The following is a 20,693-nucleotide window of genomic DNA, read 5'->3' as shown; positions in this document are numbered from 1 at the left end:
AATGCCTTTGCATGGTCATCTTTATCAGAAAATGCAGCCTGTATGAAAACATCATACTCTTGCTCAAACACTCTCCAGTTTTCTGCAATATTATTGTCAAATACATGTGGAGTTGGTTTTCAAAATCAATTTGCATGCCAACAAATTGTGCCCAAAGTCACTGAAAAATATCGTCCTTGTAATTATGTACAAACAAGCACACATAGCAACTTGTAATAACATTCAAATGCACAATAAACTCTTCAAAATACTGTACTTTGTGAAATATGCTCTGTATTGGTTGTATTTTGCAAAATAACTGTATTAGAATATTGCAGGAACATGCAAACACTTCATATACTTCAGACAACTTGAATAACTTTGATTAATGCGAAAAAGTAGTGCTTACTGAAAAAATGTGGTCATTTCCCTTATTTTATTCATTTTATGCGATTTGGACTTTATTTCAAACATCTTCCATAGTTGTTTTGAATATTTCTGTTAATATATTGTAATATTGAATATATCTGTTATTTAGAAATTTGTTTAGATCGTTCTGAATGCCTCATTTCATATTTTGTGAATAAGAAATAGCTTGAGCAAGTTTTAATGCCTGAAATTCATTTCTGACTTGTTTTTTGAGTTATACATGCAGTAGGGCTGATTCACGCCTATATATTCCTCCAGTGTTAACCGAGTGCCTCTTGGTTCTCGAACTGAAGCATCCCAATCCCCTTCTGGCCACATGTCCTTTTAGACATTCCACTTCTGATACCATGTCACTTGTTCTTCTCTAGTATAGGTGACAAACAGGTGGGGTATTTCATTTATATGCTTTATTACATAGAAACACATCAGGATGGATAGCAGCTTTACAAACTATAAATGAACTGTTTAACTGACACACTACAAAGACACACATGCTTACAGCTCAACAGCTTACTACGAAATGACAGTCAGGCTCACATGTTCAGTATTTATACACTTGTGCAAGCCCCTAGAAAGCTTAAGCTGTACACATATTGATGTACAATTCATACCCCTATTCTCCATCTTTTCAGAAAGTTTTTACATTTCTCTGTGTGTTCCTTTCATTTTCAGTTCTCTGCTTTGTCCTTTAGCCGGTACTGCCTCAAGGGTATTCGCAAAATGCTTAGTTACTGTGATTGCTTTCTGCAGGCCCCAAGGCATTCAGATTTTTCCTTATCTAGATGACCTATTTCAGGCACCTTCTCCCAGTCACCTGTTACAGGATTTGGAGTTCAACATCTCTCTTCAAAGACAGGGGTTCACTATTAATTTCCAAATGTCTGTCCTAAACTCCCTCTCAGGATCATGTATCTAGGGTTCAGGATTCAGACAGTACTAATGTTGGCCTCTCTTTCATCTCCAAAAGTTTTGTCATTGACAGCCTTCTTTCAGGCTCTTCTTCCTCTGACTGCCATGCCAGCCAGGTAGTTTCTTTGTGGCCCTGAGATTCATGGCTTCTTCTATTCCAGTGTTTCCTCTTGCAAGACTGCATATGCTAAAGCTTTAATGGTACCTCATGTCAGTTTGGCTGTAGCACTGCCACACTCTGGATTTCAATGTACCTGTCCTTCTAGTAAAAAGATGGAATTCAAGTGGTGGATTAAATAGTTTGCTGTCAACCCAGGCCTACCCTTTCAGCCTCCCGCCCCTTTTCAGAAACTGTTCACTCATGATTCAGACATGAGGTGGGGGGCTTCATTTGGTCAATTGAAAGTTCAGCATCTCTGGCCCTCCACTAGAAGTCAGACCATACCAACATCAATGAGATGAGAGCTCTGATTCTGGCCCTTCAAGCTTTTCACCCCATGTTCCCTCCAGGCCCCTTGAAGCTGTACACAGACCACACTACGGTGATGTGGTATATCAACAAGCAGGGAGACACAAAATCTTACCTCCTCTTCAGGATGGCTCTTTAGGCTTGGGAGGTGGCTCTCAGTTATTAGTTAACTCTTCAGGCAGTCTGCATTCCTTTAGATCACAATCTAGTGGCAGACAGTCTGAGCAGGTCCAAAACACAGGCTCATAAATGGATGCTTCACAGAGAGGTGTTTGTGGGCATTGTCCATCGGTGGGGTAATCCTCAGGTAGTTCTTTTTACCTCCCCCAATGAACAGGCAGCTTCCTTTCTTCTGTTCCAGAGTGCCATGCCTTTTGGCATGGAAGATGGATGTCCTTCTTTTCCTTGGAAGGGGATGTTTCTTAATGCTTTCCTTCCTCTTGCTCTACTTCAAAGAGCGCTGCAGGAGATTCAGCTGGACTCCCCAAATATTTTGCTAGTGACTCCCTTTTGGCCAAGACAGCATCTGTCCAAGCACAACCACCACAAATTACCTCATCAGCTGGATCTCCTCGCACAAGACAAGGGGTCACTCATCCATCGTCACTTGCCCACTCTTCAGCTGACACTGTGGGTGGTGGGGTTTTGATCCCTTTCAAGCACCTCTTTTCTGAGGACTTGCTCAGTGTTTTACAGGCAGCAAGGAAACCCTAAACCAAATAATCTTATGCCCAAATGGGAAAAGATTTTCTGTCTGGTGCCATGCTCATAACCAGGATGCTTTTTCAGGTGGGGGGGGGTCCTTCTAGTCCTCTCTTATTTGTAGGAGTTGCTCCGGTATGGCCTGGCCTACTCTTCTGTGAAAGTCCATTTGCCATCCATTTCTGCTTGCCTACCCCTGGATCCTCCTTTGGCTTCTTGTTTTGAGGTCAAGCAGTTTCTTAAAGGCATCCTGCATATCAGGCATCCAAGTAGGCCTATTCCTCCTCCTTGGGACCTTAATTTTGTTTTAGAAAAATTGACTCAGGCTACTTTAAGCTTGCAGATTCTGCTTCTTTGCAGCATTGTACTTGGAAGACTGTTTTGCTGCTGGTTGTTACTTCTGCTCAGAGGGTTTTTGAGATCTAGGCCCTTATGGACATTCCTACTTTTTTGTTTTTTCACAGGGACAGGGTGTCCCTTCATAATAATCCTTCTTTTATGCCCAAGTTAGTAAATGAGTTGTCTTTGAATCAGTCTATACAACTCTCTTCATTTTCCCTTCTCCTCAGTCTGCTAATGAGAGGGTCCTGCATACCTTGGATTTGCACAGACCACTTGGGTACTATTTGGATAAAACTAAGACCATTTGTAAGTCTGATTAGCTTTTTGTTTCCTTTTATCCCAGGGCATTGGGTTTGGCTGTTTCTAAGCAAACCATCTCCTCCTAAATATATAAGACCATTTCCTTTTATTGTACTTTTAAGGCAAATCTCTGTCTACTTTTTTTACAGCTCATTCTACTAGGGCTGTTGCCTCTTCTGATGCCTTATTCAAAGGTTTACACTCCAATTCCATCCTTGAGGCTGCTACTTGGTCTTCAGTGCATGCCTTTATGGTTTCTTGGGTAAGAGCAGGTTTTGCTGAAACCATTTTATATGGGTTTGTTGAGGGTTCTTCTCAGCCTTCCACCTCCTATTCTGTTTCTTGAGATTTTATACTCTTCCTTCTGTTTAGAAAACTGTAAAAGTGATATAGAAGGACCTAGTACAATTGTGCAAATTCTTACCGTAACAGTAGATGTCCTTCTCTTCACTGTTGCAGTATTCGCTCCCTTCAATCTGCTCTTGTTTGGTCTGTTTTTTGTTTTAGATTCCTTCTGGCTGAGGGTTCCCTTTTTTCTTCTGCATGTGCATGGACTCCTTTGTCCTATTTAGACTGTTCTCTTCTGGGACAATTCAGTTCTGGGTAGTTGTGTCCATATGTCCCGTTTATGCCTTATGTTCTGTTCGGGGAACATAAGTGTGACATACGGCACATAAAAGATCATCAGGCTTTTGTATTCTGGCCAAGCGTCAAGCTGCCCTGGGCAACAGATCCCTTCTGTTTAGAATAATGCAACAGTGAAGAGAAGGACATTTACTGTTATAAGATTTTACACAACTGTACTTTCCCAACATGGTAAAACATTTCCAGGCAGAATTAAGGCATATTCTAGTAGAGCCTTGTTTTTCTATGGCATATTGGAAAGGGATATATTCTAGAAACATTCTAGAGGTAACTACATGATCCTCTGTGCATATACTTGCAAAGCATTGTATGCCAAGGTGCAAAACTGTCTTTGCTACGACCTTCTTCAGGGGCTTCTGGAGCCTTATACTTCCTCAAGGGCAGGATAAGCCTGGGTAATCAACCCAAATAGCCAAAGGCTACTGCAGTGTTGAGAAGGATGAACATAGTACAGTTGTGTAGGTTGTACTTACCATAAGAGATACTCAAATTCCTCACTGCTGCAGTAGCTGCAGTCACCCTCTGCCCCCCTCCCCTGTACTGTATGTAGATTTTGGGATAAAAAGTTGTTTGTGTATTTTGGGGGTTTCAGGACAGGTAAGCTTTCTCTTTTTTTGCTTGAGCAAGAAAGGTCTGAAATTGTCTAAACTCTGATGACTAATTTCCCTTCAAAGAGCTAGTCAATCAGCACTCAGTGTAGCTATGGGAGGGAGCCAGAGCTTTTTTGAAGACTGGCCTTTTGTTAACTGGGCAAGATACAACCAAAATAACCAAAGGCTACTCCAGCAGTAAGGAATGTGAACATCTACTATTAATTATAAATGCAACTTAAACTGTACATTTCTCTCTGACAAGGATGGAATGATTTTTTGACTGATACAGAATTTTGCACATCACCTACCTTAGGCTTTAGGTATATAAATGGTCAGGCTCACATGGCCAAACTTCTGCATGCAAACTTTGCAGCTATTAGTAAGAATGTTGTTGACTTACTGTCTGAGTAATAGTCTGGTCTGCTTAACATGATTTGTTCAGTTTCTCAGCTTACCAAACAAAGCCTAAAAATGTACTTCTGATACAGCTACCTTAGGATTTGTTATGTTCAAAAATGCTTGGCTTAGATTGCAAAAGTTCATTGAGGATGTAAAGGCACAAATACCAATACCCTCTTAGACAAAAGTTTTTGCTTGGCTCTTCCTCAGTTGAAGTCTTGTAATGTTTTGAAAAGAGGGAAGGTTATCCAAGGGGCTAAGCCAAAGTTTTAGTCTCCCATTCCAAAGTGCACCAGGAACTACTCGGCCATTTGTTTTCAGGAAATTATTCAAAACAGTCACAGCGAAACTTTGGGAAGGGAACAAAATAAAGCTGAAGGAGGATTCCAAGGGAATTAAAACCATATGCTGTCCCATAGCAACACAAATGCCTAACTATATATAATTGCTCCCCCCAGCCATCCATGCAAACTAGCAAGAAGCCTTGCTCTTTCTTTCCCTCTTTGGAAACAGATCTCTTCAGATTCCTAGGTACTGAAAATAGTTCAGAATGTATACCAAGGGCAACAGAATGCTTTCCTCCAAACCTAGGAGTCCTTTCACCCATAGGATAAAACTCATCTGTTTCCATTTTCTCTCAAATGTTCTCCCAAGGTTTATAGAGTAAGTGTGAAAATCTCAAAAAAGAAAACTTTTACTCCAGAGTATTTCCAGTACCCAAGAAAGCTGATACCTGGAGAACTCAGCTGTAGCTGTTTCTTCTAAATGTGTTCATAAAAGTTTCAAAATGCTTGCTCTTCAGACTCTTAATGGCTAGCTCCAGTAATTGCTTTTTTACAGGCTACAGGAAGCCAGCATTTTTCTCTATTTCGTCTATTTGTCTCATTTTTGTAAACTCTTAAAATTGTCAAAGATCCCTTTCTTTTGTGTCAAATCTGTTTCAAAATCTAGAGATTAGATATCTCTTCCATCAGTTCCTCAGTGGATGGGTTATTGGATATGACCTCAGTTCCTCTTGGACTTTGGATCCAAAGCTCACTCTCCTTCCCTTACCCATAATCCTCTGTAAGTAGTATGTTACCTCACACCTCGATTTTCCTTGGACTATTTCTGTTGCTCAGATTGGGCTTTCAGCTAAGTTATAAGTAATTCTACTAATTTTTGGATATTTGAGAGTTTTTCATCTTTTACTCATTTTTGCTTTTTGTTATCCTTTTTCTTATTCTTTACTTAAAAAGGACATTCTAGAACTCAAACGTCAACATCTGAGTATCTTTCTCTCTTATTGGGTTCCCCTTGAGCCTTAGGTTTAGCTTAGTGTTTTTGGTGTTAATATATTTGTTTTTGTCTCAGTAGTTTTCACTGTGTGTTGTTACTTATGAGGTGTTTAGCTTTTTTCTCTATCATGACAGAAATACCTTGTTTTTTTTTTTTTAAATGCATGGCCTGCAGTCACAGAACTCCTAATTCTGATGTACAAGCCAAGTGCATCTGTCTAGGGGCTGCTCATCCCGCTGAGCAATGTGTTGTTTGTACTTCTTTTGGCTTTTGAAGTTTAGTGGAAAGAAAAAATAAGTTTATTAAGGGACTTTTCTCTTCAACTGTGGGAGAAATTTATTTTCTGCTGTCTGTGTCTGTATTGCTAAGAATCCTCTGACATGAGTAAGGATCTGATGAGTTTAGAGAAGCCAAAAGAAAAAGGACTAAGGAGTCCTAGAAAGCAGTCATCAGACTCTTCAACTCCAACCCAAAGGTTCCAACAATTTTGGATCTGTCACCTACTTTGTATCCTAACCTTTTTGGATCCTGCACCCCTCCCTTGCCTGAACCTCTTTTCTCCCCCAGAGACGGTCTTACTGAGAGCAAGATTTCCTTTCCTTCAGGAAACCCAGACCATCTTCCACTGCTTCTTTGATATATTCAGTCCTCCAAGAGCCTTTCTGAGGCAGATGTGGATAAGATGATTAAGTTCACAGTACCCAAATCCATTTGGGAGTCCTCCCAGCTCTGACCCTTACTGGTGCCATAGGCATGGGCTCTTCTCCTTAAATAACTGCTTCTTCCCCAAGCTGACTCCAGGATTCAGGGCTTTTGGATCTAACATAGTCTGATGCAGACAAATCCCTGTGGGCAAAGACTCCATTTTCGACTCTGACCATACCTTTGATGCGGATGGATCTTGGGGCCAAGTTGCCTGTATTGGACCCACGTGGACTGGCCTGAATGAAGCTTTCAAAGCCATCCTGCTAAACTGAGCTGTGGTGGTTTCTAGCACCAGTTCACGTTGAGTACCATGACTCCTACTAGAGGGGTCTCAGGTCTTGGATCATCTCTCTCCTGCTTTGGACCCCTTTTGAGAGGGTATTTTCTCGATATAGATGAGACTTCCCCTTCATGCTCAGATCCATCCTTCCCCCACAGGACTTTCCTGGGTCCTGATCCTACCCCTTTGGGACAGCCAGCCCCTCTGCCTTGATTGTCCACAATAAGGGCTCGCCTTTGACTTCCAAGTCATCCCCTGAAAACCCCATTGGGGAGGCTCAGAAACACTCTTACAAAAGGAAGCACTGAGATTCCTCTCAGGAGTCCTTGAATGAAGATTCAGACTTCATTGAAGGTCAAGGGGTCCCCCCAGATCACACCCCAGGTCTTTTGCAGCAAAATCCTCGAACTACCCAGACTTGGAGGAAGTCCTCCAACGTTCCCTCCTAGGTGAAGTCAGTATTTCTCAAGGCTTTTGGGGCTGGACCATATACCTCTTATGTGGTCTCTCCTGTGGATAAGATAGTAGACTACTTATAAATGGGTGTGCAAAACCAGGAAAAATGGACTTGTTCGACGAAAGTTTAATGAAACAAAATCTGCAAAAAGCGAATATCAGACAGTATAAGGTAAGCGCTTTCGTTTGGCTCCTGCCAAACTTTTTCAAAACAGTTTACACATCACTTCCTGCTGTTTAAATAATTTTAGTCAGTGATGTAAGCAATTGAACTCGTTCAAAATGTTAAAGAAGCAGCGTGCCTACTAAGAAGAACTTTAAAAACAATCCTGCTGCAGGACCCTCATTCCCTTTGTGTGTGCTGTCTAAATGTTGCCAACTTGAATTTGGAATGCAAGGCGTGTGCCTCTTTTGGTATCAGGATGCTCCAACGACATAGGGAGAAGTTTGTTTTGAAGGGCCTTCTTTCCACCAAGGCTGGGAGCTTGGCTCCTACTACACCAGATGTCTCTTCAATGGCAAATACACCAGGCAAGCTTCAGAAGAAGAGAGAGTGGTCTAGAGGGGAAAAAAGGAATTGTTTGACATTCAATCTGTCCTTATGTGAGGGTCTTGCTTCACCTCAGATCATATTTGCTGACTATTCCAATCATATGACCACAATTTTACGTAATAGCAATAACCCGAGAATGTTCCATGTATAGTGAATGGTGATGCAGAGTAAATAGACAGGGTCTTAGTCTAGGTCTGTCAGAGCCCCAGAAAATGTAAATGACAATTTGGGGGGGGGGATGTTGAACCGGATGAAATTTAGACATGGATCTAGCTTTATGGTAAGTACATAACTATCATATCCAATGTTTATTTTCATCATGTTCAATGTATGGGACAGATTCCTAAGCCATCTAATGAACCTGGGTGGTCTCAAGGAAAGCCATTCCTAAGAATGGCAGAGACAAAGGATGCATGCACTCTAAACTGTACCTCCAACTTATGAGATACAAAGGTATGAGCTGATGACCAGGTTGCTGCTGCACAGATGTTGCTGATATGGCCAGGTTGCTGCTGCACAGATGTTGCTGATATGACTAGGTTGCTGCTGCACAGATGTTGCTGATAGGAACTCTTTGCAAATGCTGCAGATGTATCCATTATTCTAGTGTAGTAAGCCATAGGTTTTAAGTACAAAGGTAATCCAAGAGATTGGTAAACTCAGAAAAATGCAGTCTACCAGCCACTTAAGAAGTGTAACTTTTGAAACTTGTCATCCTATTTTTGTTTTGGAAAAAGATACAAAGAGTTGGTCTGACTTTCGTATATCTTTAGTACGATGCAGATAAAAACGGAGCCATCTGTCCCTGTGGAGATTTAACATATGAAGCGTGTGTTATAGTTAGGGGAAAACACAACACAATGTATTGATTCAAATTTGTTTCAGTTGACACCTTTGGAAGAAAAGGATTAGTTCCCACTGATACTATCTTTGTGGAAGTAGAGAAAGGGTAGCTTACATGACAGTGCTTTTAATTCCAAAATTTATCTAATGGAGGTAATAGCAAGCAGAAAAAAGGCATTGCAAGAAAGAAATTTAAGATGGATATCCTGCATGTTCAAAGGGTTTCTGACTTAATGACCGAAGCAACAAGTCAATATCCCATGGAGGGACTGGCTCTTGAATGGGAGGTCTTAAAAAATGTTTCTTTAAGGAAGGCTTTAGATATTGATTCATCTATTGATTCTCTTAGGATACTCCCTACGTGAAAATTAGAAATGGAAGCCATCTGAACCTTTATAGTAGAGTAACTGGAACACTGATGAAAAATTCTGAAAGAAATTCCAGTATCAAAGGAAGACAGGCTGAAAATGGGTATCGTTTTGAAGATGCCCAAAGATAAATATCTTTGCCACTTGTTTTTGTAAGTCTAAATGTTGCCAACTTGAATTTGGAATGCAAGGCGTGTGCCTCTTTTGGTATCAGGATGCTTCAACGACATAGGGAGAAGTTTGTTTTGAAGGGCCTTCTTTCCACCAAGGCTGGGAGCTTGGCTCCTACTGCACCAGATGTCTCTTCAATGGCAAATACACCAGGCAAGCTTCAGAAGAAGAGAGAGTGGTCTAGAGGGGAAAAAAGGAATTGTTTGACATTCAATCTGTCCTTATGTGAGGGTCTTGCTTCACCTCAAATCATATTTGCTGACTATTCCAATCATATGACCACAATTTTACGTAATAGCAATAACCCAAGAATGTTCCATGTATAGTGAATGGTGATGCAGAGTAAACAGACAGGGTCTTAGTCTAGGTCTGTCAGAGCCCCAGAAAATGTAAATGACAATTTGGGGGGGGGGATGTTGAACCGGATGAAATTTAGACATGGATCATCCAATGTCTATTTTCATCATGTTCAATGTATGGGACAGATTCCTAAGCCATCTAATGAACCTGGGTGGTCTCAAGGAAAGCCATTCCTAAGAATGGCAGACAAAGGATGCATGCACTATAAACTGTACCTCCAACTTATGAGATACAAAGGTATGAGCTGATGACCAGGTTGCTGCTGCACAGATGTTGCTGATATGGCCAGGTTGCTGCTGCACAGATGTTGCTGATATGACTAGGTTGCTGCTGCACAGATGTTGCTGATAGGAACTCTTTGCAAATGCTACAGATGTAGCCATTATTCTAGTGTAGTAAGCCATAGGTTTTAAGTACAAAGGTAATCCAAGAGATTGGTAAACTCAGAAAAATGCAGTCTACCAGCCACTTAAGAAGTGTAACTTTTGAAACTTGTCGTCCTATTTTTGTTTTGGAAAAAGATACAAAGAGTTGGTCTGACTTTCTTATATCTTTAGTATGATGCAGATAAAAACGGAGCCATCTGTGCCTGTGGAGATTTAACATATGAAGCGTGTGTTATAGTTAGGGAAAAACACAACACAATGTATTGATTCAAATTTGTTTCAGTTGACACCTTTGGAAGAAAAGGATTAGTTCCCACTGATACTATCTTTGTGGAAGTGGAGAAAGGGTGGCTGACATGACAGTGCTTTTAATTCCAAAATATATCTAATGGAGGTAATAGCAAGCAGAAAAAAGGCATTGCAAGAAAGAAATTTAAGATGGATATCCTGCATGTTCAAAGGGTTTCTGACTTGATGACTGAAGCAACAAGTCAATATCCCATGGAGGGACTGGCTCTTGAATGGGAGGTCTTAAAAAATGTTTCTTTAAGGAAGGCTTTAGATATTGATTCATCTATTGATTCTCTTAGGATACTCCCTACGTGAAAATTAGAAATGGAAGCCATCTGAACCTTTATAGTAGAGTAACTGGAACACTGATGAAAAAGTTCTGCTTTTGCAGGGGGGCAAGCCCCCCCCCCCCCCGCATCCCCACCACCTTTCTTTAAACATATTTCTGGAGATAAAGAAACAAGCAATATTCTGAGGCAGTGAGACAATGAATAAATTTAAAAAATGCAATAAAAAAGACCTCCCAGAAAGGTCGCCACTCGTGCCTTTACAAAATTGTAATTTTAAGTCTAATAATGTAATACTTCTTATACATGCAGCATATTATGTGTTCGCGATAGTGTAATAGTGTATTACTTTTTTTATAAATGTAACATATTCTGTGTTTGTTTGAATAGGTAAACCTGTTTTAATTGGTATAGCATTTGTAAGTACAGGTTCTGTCAAAGTATTTAGTCTAACATTTAACATATAAGGGAGAAAAGGCTTTGTATTGAAATAATTACATTGTTTAACATACTAATTTTTCTTATGATGGTCTTCTGATGTTTATTCACAGCACTTCTAAAAGTAAACATTATGCACAGAGTGCTGGGCAGGGTTTGGGCGGTCCTTGCTATTGCGCCATAGCTTTCAACCTTCCATCTCTAAAATGGGGAACACTAGTCCTCATAATGTGGAACAAATGGGCAAAATGTGGAACACATACTAATGGCTTACTAACAACTTCAACTAGGAAGGTCATAGGATGGTTAAAATATGCTGGTTTTACTTATAAAGAAGATCTTTTAATGAATTAACTGATTCATTTCTATTTACAATGGTTTTCACTTAAAAATATTCCTAACACTGAATGTGTGACAGAGTCTTTCAATGTGGAACTTTGAGGAACTTCAAGGAACGTGAACTTTTTAAGACCCCAAATGAGGTATGCTCCTCATAATGAGGTACACTTGAGAAGTATGTACTGCGCATCTGGTGGGGTAATGTTCTAAAGCAAAACTGTATATCGTAGCTTAATTTATCTATCCTCCTTCTTAGTTTTTGTTAGGAAAATGTCTTCTGGGGCAACAAATAGATGCTTACAGCCTGATTGCAATCTAAACAGAAGTACATTTATTTCCCCTTATTTTAATGAAACACTGCAGAAGGAACAGGAAATTGCATCAACCATATTACCATAAGTTGTTGTTGTGTCTTTCATCTTTTCCCGGTTAGGGGTCGCCACAATGGTACTCCGGTCCGCTAATGATTGGCAGTAGATTTTTACATGCCGAGTTGCCAGCCCTGACGCACAACCTTCAACAAAGGTACGCCCATTCACGCATGCATGTCTCCACACAGAAGACGCTCTAGCTGAGAATCGAACGGGACGTCTTGCTGTGAGTACATCCAGAAAGCACTGCCATCTTGTGGCTAAACATATTATTACACATAACTGGAATATATTATACATATACACAGTAGTTGTTGCTATATATGTCTACATCCCCACTCAACAACTATTATTTAAGTCATCCCCATTTGTGATATAAAATCTACAAACTTGTTTACTGTGAGTGGCTGTGTCATAGCATCAGCAATTATTTTATCAGTTTCTCAATATGAAAAGACAATCACTTTTTGTTCAACCAAGTCATGAATGTAATGGCATCTTGACATCAATATGCCTGGTTGTTGCATTTATCTTTGTACTGGTTGCAAGCTTAATGCATCCCTGATTGTCTTCATATAAGACAGTATGCTAGGACACTGGTTCTCCAAGATCTTCAAGTAAATGCCGCAACCAAACAGCTTCTTGACTGGCACAGGCAGCAGAAATATATTCTGCCTCTATAAAAGACAATGCCACTGAGATCTGTTTCTTGCTGGACCAGGATATAGGACTGTTTCCTAATTTGAACAAGTAACCACTTGTAGATTTGTATGTGTTGAGATCACCCGCCAAATCAGAGTCCACATATCCTGCAAGGTTTTAGTCACCAATTGCTGACAACTTTAAACTCAAGCCTTTTGCGTCTTTGAGATACTTCATAACTTTTTTATTGAATTCACGTTTCTAGACATTGTTTACTTACACGCCTGCAGAGATACAACATGGCTGCTGCAATGTCTGGATGTGTAGTGGTTGCAATGAACCAAAGTGCCCCCACTGTTCATCTGTATGGATCATTAGATGGTAGAAGGTCTTCTTCTCCTTCCAACTTTGGATAAGCTAAGTCCATTGTTGTTGTTCTTGCTCCTTTAGCCTCACCCACATTCATCTGTTGAAGAACTGACTCGATTTTTACACTCTGGTTCAACAGAAAACTGCCATCCTCCTCATACTGTATGTTAATTCCTAGGTACCTAGGTAATATGTCACCTCACTACGATCTTTAGTCTCAAAGTGCTGATTGAGTACTGTGATTAACTTTGCAATTTCATCATTCCTTTTGTAAGCAGTAATCAAGTGATCCACATAGACTAACAGATGCATCCATTCTGCATCTATGCATTTGGAGTATAGGCATGGATTGGCTTTGCTTCACATGACTCCTTCATCTAGCAGAACTTTGTTTACTTTTGAGTTCCACACTCAAGCTGCTTGTTTAAGACCATACAGGGATTTCTGCAGTTTGCAAACATGATGCTCTTCTCCACTTTTCACATATCCTTCTGGCTGTGACATGTATATTTCTTCTTCTATATCTCCATTAAGAAAAGCCGTCTTGATATTGTAATGTTTCAGTCATTTTCTGTAAAACCACTACTGTCATCAGTGATCTAAAAGTACTTTGTTTGGCAACTGGAGCAAAATTATCATCATAGTCTTCACCAAATTTTTGTGAGTATCCTTTTGCAACTAACCTTGCCTTGTACCTACAGACTTTCTCTTCAGAGTCACATTTCACTTTAAAAAAACATTTACATCTAATTATGTTTACCTTGAGGTAGCTCTGAAAGTGTCCATGTCTGGAGTTCATTGAGTGGTGTCATCTCTTCAACAGCAGCTGTCATCCACATTTGCTTCTCTTGTGGTGATAGTTTCTGCATCTCTTCCCATGAACCTAGCTCATCCTGAACTGCTGTGTGACCCATATAAGCAAATGTTTAGGTGGAATACCTTTATTGCTTTTTGTTGATTTCTAGACAGAAGTCATTTGTGGTTCAGCAACTTCTTTATGTTTTTGAAATGTCTGCAATCATTTCTATTTCTTGTGTAACTTTGTTCTTGTTTTTCTTGTGACACAGATGTGGATTTTCCTCATACTGAACAGTTTGTGTCAGTTCAATAAACAGACAGAATTTTCATCAACAATCACACTTCTGACTGTACCTTGTTTGTGTCTGGATGTAGAATTCTATATCCTTTTTGAGATTCACTGCAACCAAGTGCACCTTCCTTTGCACATGGGTCTCATTTTGTATGTTTTTCCTTTGGAATGTGCACAAAGGTTTTACTTCCAAAAATGTTGATGTGTCTCAAATCTGGTTTCTTTCTTTTCACAGTTCATATGGAGTTTCCTCTGTTTTTTTCTGGCAAGCAATTTTGGAGACAGCATGCAGTCATGATAATCTCTCCCCAGAATGTGTTTGGCATGTCAGCATCGAAAAGCATGCTCCTTCCACTCTCACAGAGAGTACAGTTCATTCTCTCTGCAACCCTGTTTTGTTCTGGGTTATATGGTACACTGGTTGGAAACATACTTCCATGTTTTCTGAGAATGGCTTGTGTTCTGCCACTTGTACATTCAGACCCATTGTCTGTATGTAGCACTCTGGGCATTCTGCCACATTTATTACTTACTTAAGCTAGATACTGTTCTAATTTCACTGGCACTTCATCCTTGTTGTCTAACAGGTACAATGTGTTGTACCAGAAGTAATCATCAATGAAACTAAGAGCATACCTCTTCTTTCCTAGAGTCATGTTTTTCATTGGACCACAAATATCTGAATGAATTAAATCCAGAGGTTTTTGAGCTCTGCTATTGCTGTTCTTCGGAAAAGGCTTTCTTGTCATTTTTATCTTAATGCAGCTGGTACAGTTCATTATTTGATCACACTGGCTAATTTTTTACTTATTTAATTTACATTTGTTTACTGCAGATGTCCAACTGGACCAGTGGCCCTTTTTCAGCAGAGGCATGGGGAGAAAAGCTCCATTACAAAAACACATTAAAAACAAAACAAGAAATCTATAGCAATCAAGAATACACAACACTGGTAAATATAGGTAGTAAATAATTTATACATAAACAATAAATAAAGTGAAAAAAAGAAAGCTAACAAATTAGCATTAAATGGCTTGTGCCATCATAGAGAAATGCCTGATCAGTAGATCAATATCATGGTTTTGGTGGTAAATATTTATGAGATACACGTATGGTATACGAACAAGAATATGGCTGGTTGTTGCTATGCTAGTGTTACTTGTTTCAAACAATGACAGCTAAGGCAATATTGAAATGAAGTACAAGGAAAGGGGAATATGACGAAACTGTAAGAAGCTTGAGATAGCTAAATAAATAGCAACAGCAGTAAGCTTAAGACAGGTAGAGAGAAACTGGAATTCTGTGAGAGAAAGGATAGTTTGGATGTTAGAATTCAGTAAGGGAAGAGATATTTTGGTTGGAAGAACAAGGAAGGACAAAATGATCAGCCTGGATTAGTGCAGGAGCAAAGCCAGTTTTTGGTTAGGTGTTTGTTAAGCAGTAGTTCAAATCTGAATGTGTTGCTAGAATTTAGTATTGTCTGAGGCATGGGATTCTAGGACTCAGATATTTGGTGGGAGAATAGAGTTACTGTAACAATCATTAGATTTAGTTACTTTGAGTAGTAGTTTGTTGGAGGATCTTAGTGGCCTGTCATTTGAGTAGGGCTGCACTAAGTTATTGAGTACTGGACAGTTGTCTGGATGGAGGAAGATGGAATGACTTCACTTACACAGTTGCCCTCAACTATTTTCTTTATTGTGTCAGGACTTCTGTGTCAAGTGTGAATGCAGTTTGAATGTTTTTCCTCTTTGGCTGAATTAACCATTTCATTGCAGGTCAGCTGATACAGTTCATCTGTGATTTCAGCCTTTGTGAGTAAGCAATCCCCTATTGTGATGACCAACTGCCCCTTGGAAAGTCACTGCGTTGCCTTAGTTTGTAAGCTTCTTCACTGGCAATAGGTTACTTTCAAGATCAGGCGCGTACAGAACATTTCTCATGTGTATCTTTCTGGTGATATTCTGAGAAGTAGGACAGTAAATAAAACCATCTCTGATTCCTTATGATTTTATTACCTGCCGATTAACTGTGGTGATTTTTTTCTGTTTTGCTTTGATCGAGTTAAGTGAAGACATTTCTATCATTAGTCATGTGACCTGTAGCTCCTGAGCAATACACCATGCCTGCAGAGATGAGGCATCACACTTGGACTCATATGCACACCCAGTGTCTGAAGTGACATCTGCTTCTTCCTTGACATTCTTAGCTTGTGTGGTTTAGATTGTCTTTGCATTATATCTTTCCAGATTCTGCAATCTGTGTTTGTGTCCCGTTTTTTTACACACAAGTATTTAAATGCTTCTAGCTGCATATTACTGTTTTTATTTCTGTATTTCATCTGTAAAGCAGCCTCTGCACTGGACATACTTTCACTGTTTGTGCTGCCTTGTGCTTGTGCTCATCTACAAGCCTGCCTTTAACATACTCTAATGTCAGTTCATCATCTGGATATGCATCAAGTGCTGTAACAAGTGTCTCATAACTTTCAAGTAGGCCACTAAGTAAAAGGACTGCAACGTGAAAGTCTTTTATATTTTCCCCAACACCTCTCAGCCTTTCAACCATTTCTAAGGTATACCTTATATAATCTAACATATCCTGGCCTTTCATCAGCTTAGTCTGATATAGGTTTCTAATTAAACAGAGTTTACTGCTGAAATTAGCTCTTTCATGTACCCTTTGCAGTTCCTCTCACATTTCTTTAGCTGTTTCAGTTACATATATGTATAATTTGAGCACCATCTCTGCAAAGGGAGATTGTGCTATGAGCTTTTTGATCCTTTTCTATCCACTCATCCATGGGTTCTGCAGGTCTGGCTTCATTTCCACATTTCCATGTACCTTCTTTTATTAGAAGCATCCTCATCTTGAATTTCCAAGACTGGTAGTTCTGGTTCATCAGATTTGCTACTGAAAGCTTTAGTGAAGATGTGTTGGTAGCCATCTTTACCGTTTTTCTCCTTACTTTATCTGTTGTTGTATCTTGCACTTATTTGCTGCATCTAGTTGTATCTGGTTGCCAGGGTGTCTAGGTGTCTGGACCTATAACTTGTTAGAAAAACTTCTGGACAAAGCAAACAGATGATTACAGCTTGATTGCAATGTAAACTGAGGTACATTTATTTCCCCTTATTTTAATTAAACACACTGCAGAAGGAGTATCTTAACTGCTCTTTGTGGCCTAGCTGTGACTGATTCAATAGCCATCTGGATACAGAAAGCCTATAAGTATATATTTTTGCACTTAATCTGTTATCAAACTGTGCTGCATTTATTGATTAGCTTGATATTGCTTTTCTTGGTGTCTGCATTTTGTTTTAGTTAACAAAACTGCTGCATTTATTGATCTTCTTGAGATTGCTTTTCTCAGTGTCTGCATTTTGTTTTCTGTTTTACTGATAGTTAACAAAACTATAGTGTTTTTATTTATTTGCTTGATATTTCTGGTCACTGTCTAGATTCTGTTCAGCTGGTTTCATAGCCGGGATTGGTCTACCTTATTTTGAAGCCAGTGTACCCAATGTGTGAACACAGCTTTTTGTGTTAACCGATTCCCTGAGGCTCTTAAGTTTCCCTTTATACTACTGTATAAGGAGTTACAATTCTGTGAGACAGTATCAGTATCTTAGCTGCTCTTTGTGGCCTAGCTGTGACTGATTCGATAGCCATCTGGATACAGAAAGCCTATAAGTATATATTTTTGCACTTAATCTGTTATCAAACTGTGCTGCATTTATTGATTTGCTTGAGATTGCTTTCCTCTGTGTCTGCGTTTTGTTTTAGTTAACAAAACTGTGCTACATTTATTGATTTGCTTGAGATTGCTTTTCTCAGTGTCTGCATTTTGTTTTTTCCACCCTCCCATGCTAATGTTGGTGTATTCTTAAATTTGGTGGCTTTAGAATTACCCGTCCCTGCTGTAAATTTGATGTTGGACACTCCTTGCAGTCCATATCATTTGCTTACTGTACTGACTAAAGGGTGATCATTGGGTAGGACTACCCACTTGCTTCTTTGATTTTGGACACTCCTCCCAGTCCCATCTCATCACCTCATTCTGCTGTGTGCAGTGAGAGCATTTGGGAAGGCCAACCCCCTTAGTTTCTTAATCTTGAATTATCTTCTAATCCTTACCTCTCCACAAAAAAAAAAAATTACACTTTCTTCAGCTGCTTTTATTGTAATTGTGTTCTTCTTGCTTGCTCTTAAGTGTTGAAGTGGTTTTATTCTGCTGTATTTATTACTGCTTGTTAGTAGCCTGATTAAATTTGTCTGTTATTCTAACCACCCACATCACATCACATAGCCAAGCACAGCACACACCCACCTATACAGAGGTCCTCAATAAAAACTTACCTAACAGTAGAGACCTCCAAAACACACTCAGAGACATTCCACACACAACACCAAACACATCACAGACAGCAGACAACACACAATTATCTTACAAACACAGCCCATAAGGCATAACAGTAAACTCATACAGCCCATAATGCACAGCATTAAACCAAACTTACTAGTCACTGGCGACTCAATTGTAAGACACACCGATGTCCCCCTCACCAGGTTTGACAAAGATCACAGTCAGTTGTCTGTCAGGTGCCCAAATCTGCCACATCATGCACACACTTAAGTCTCTCCACAACAAGTACAAGTACAACTCTGTCATTGTCCATGTTGGTGTGAATGACTTGAGACATACCTCCCTGGACTATATGAAGAGAGACATGATTGAGCTGTCAGAGTATGTGTCCCAGGCAGGTATGACCCTAGCCCTAAGCAGCATCCTACCTTTGCCAAGAATGATACCACAATACCAACAAAAAATAATTGACTTCAACAATTGGCTTAGTTTCTGGTGTTATTCCAAGGGTATCCAGTATCTGTCTGCCTGGGATGACATGGTTGACAGGCCAGGATGCTTTGCCAGAGATGGCCTCCACTTGTCACCCCTGGCATTCAGGATTCTGGCCAAGGCTCTTACCTCACCAATTGTGCCTTTTTTTAGGCAATGTCCCACAGACAAATCTTCCAACATAAAAGATCTGTTGAAAAGCAAATTGAAGGTCATGCTGTTTAACGCTAGGAGCCTTAACCTGAAAATGCATTCACTGGAGGCTCTCCTGGCACTGGAAGATGCTGACATTTGTGCAGTCACGGTAACTTGGTTCAGGGTCCTCATGCCACACATTCCGACCTCATAATGAGGTCGGGAAGACTAAGTGTGGTCGGGTTTCTATTTTCATTAAAGGCAAGCATACCTCCAGACTGGTTTGCCAGCATGATGCACTAATTCTTCTCTAGGTGAAATTGACAATTGGCAAGACACCCATCCAAGGTATAGGCAGCTATAGACCCCCCTCCATGACTCAGGACACCCATTCCTCCTACCTGGACCTACTTGAGTCCATCAAGGTATCTCCTAACACCCTTATCCTTGGTGACTTCAACAACCCCACCATAAACTGGGTGAACTATTCCTGCTCTAATGCACTCACCCAACGATTCATTAACTTCATCAATTCTAATGCACTAGACCAGCTTGTCTCATCCCCCATAAGAGGAGATAGCATTCTATACTTGGTTCTCACCAACATGGGTGACCGCTGCACCACTACCATAGTAAGTTCTTCCCTGGTGAGATCAGACCATTGGTCTGTCTCATTTGAAGTGTCTATCCCATCCACCCCCCACCCCACCCCCAGCCATAACCAGGCTAAAAACCTTCTCAAAAACTGACTACAACCTTCTAAGGGAGGGTATCAGTAGCTTCACACCACCACCCTCCTCACAGGATGCAGACAAATATGCTGAACAGTATGCTAGTGCAATATGCAAGCACCTGTACAACTGTATGGACACTGTCATACTCAAAAGAAGTAAAACCTGCTCCTCAAGGAAACACAAACCTATGTGGTGGACATCCTCTATCAACAGGATTTACAACAAAAGGAAGAAACTGTCCAAGGGTAAAAAGGCACACATTTCCAATTGGAAAGACTCCCTCCTTAGCCTCAACAAGCAAATTAGATCACTAATGAAAACCTCCAAAGCCAATTATGAATTGAAACTAGCCTCTGAAACAAAGGCTAACAACAAAGCCTTTTTCAGTTACATCAGAAACCTTCATGGCAAACCCCAGGTTTGTTCTTAATTAGTTCTTAACAGTACCTCTTACACTGATCCTGCTGACTTAGACAGCCTGCCAGCAGATTCACCACTGCCCCCCCCAAAGGCCCGTTCAACATCCCTGATACAAGCCCCGCACCTCACATCTCCATAGATCAAGTGTTAAAGGCTCTATTCAAGACAAAGAACACAGCTTCCATGGGACCTGATAGTATCCCAGGCTGTATTCTGCAACATCTCCAACAAGAACTAGTCTGGCCATTGAGCATTCTATTCACTCATAGCCTAATTACAGGCTTCATTCCAGCAGAGTGGAGAACTGCTATTGCCATCCTTTTGCACAAAGGTGGTGCCACTACTGACCCTGGTAACTACCGCCCCATTAGCTTCACAAGTCTGATCTGTAAGGCCATGGAGCGCATTATTATGAACCTCATAAACAAGGACATAGGCAATCTCTAAGCACTTGACCGCACCCAGTTTGGATTCGTCAAGGGCAGATCTTGCCTGTTGAACCTGATTGACTTTTTTGAGACTGTCACCAAGGCACTGGATGAGGGAAAGTCA

This window comes from Protopterus annectens, chromosome 1.part1, assembly GCF_019279795.1.
Source record: "Protopterus annectens isolate FY-2018-M chromosome 1.part1, PAN1.0, whole genome shotgun sequence".
NCBI classification, from domain to species: Eukaryota; Metazoa; Chordata; order Ceratodontiformes; family Protopteridae; genus Protopterus; species Protopterus annectens.
The sequence above is the reverse complement of the archived record's forward strand: the minus strand, read 5'-3'. Positions refer to the sequence as shown.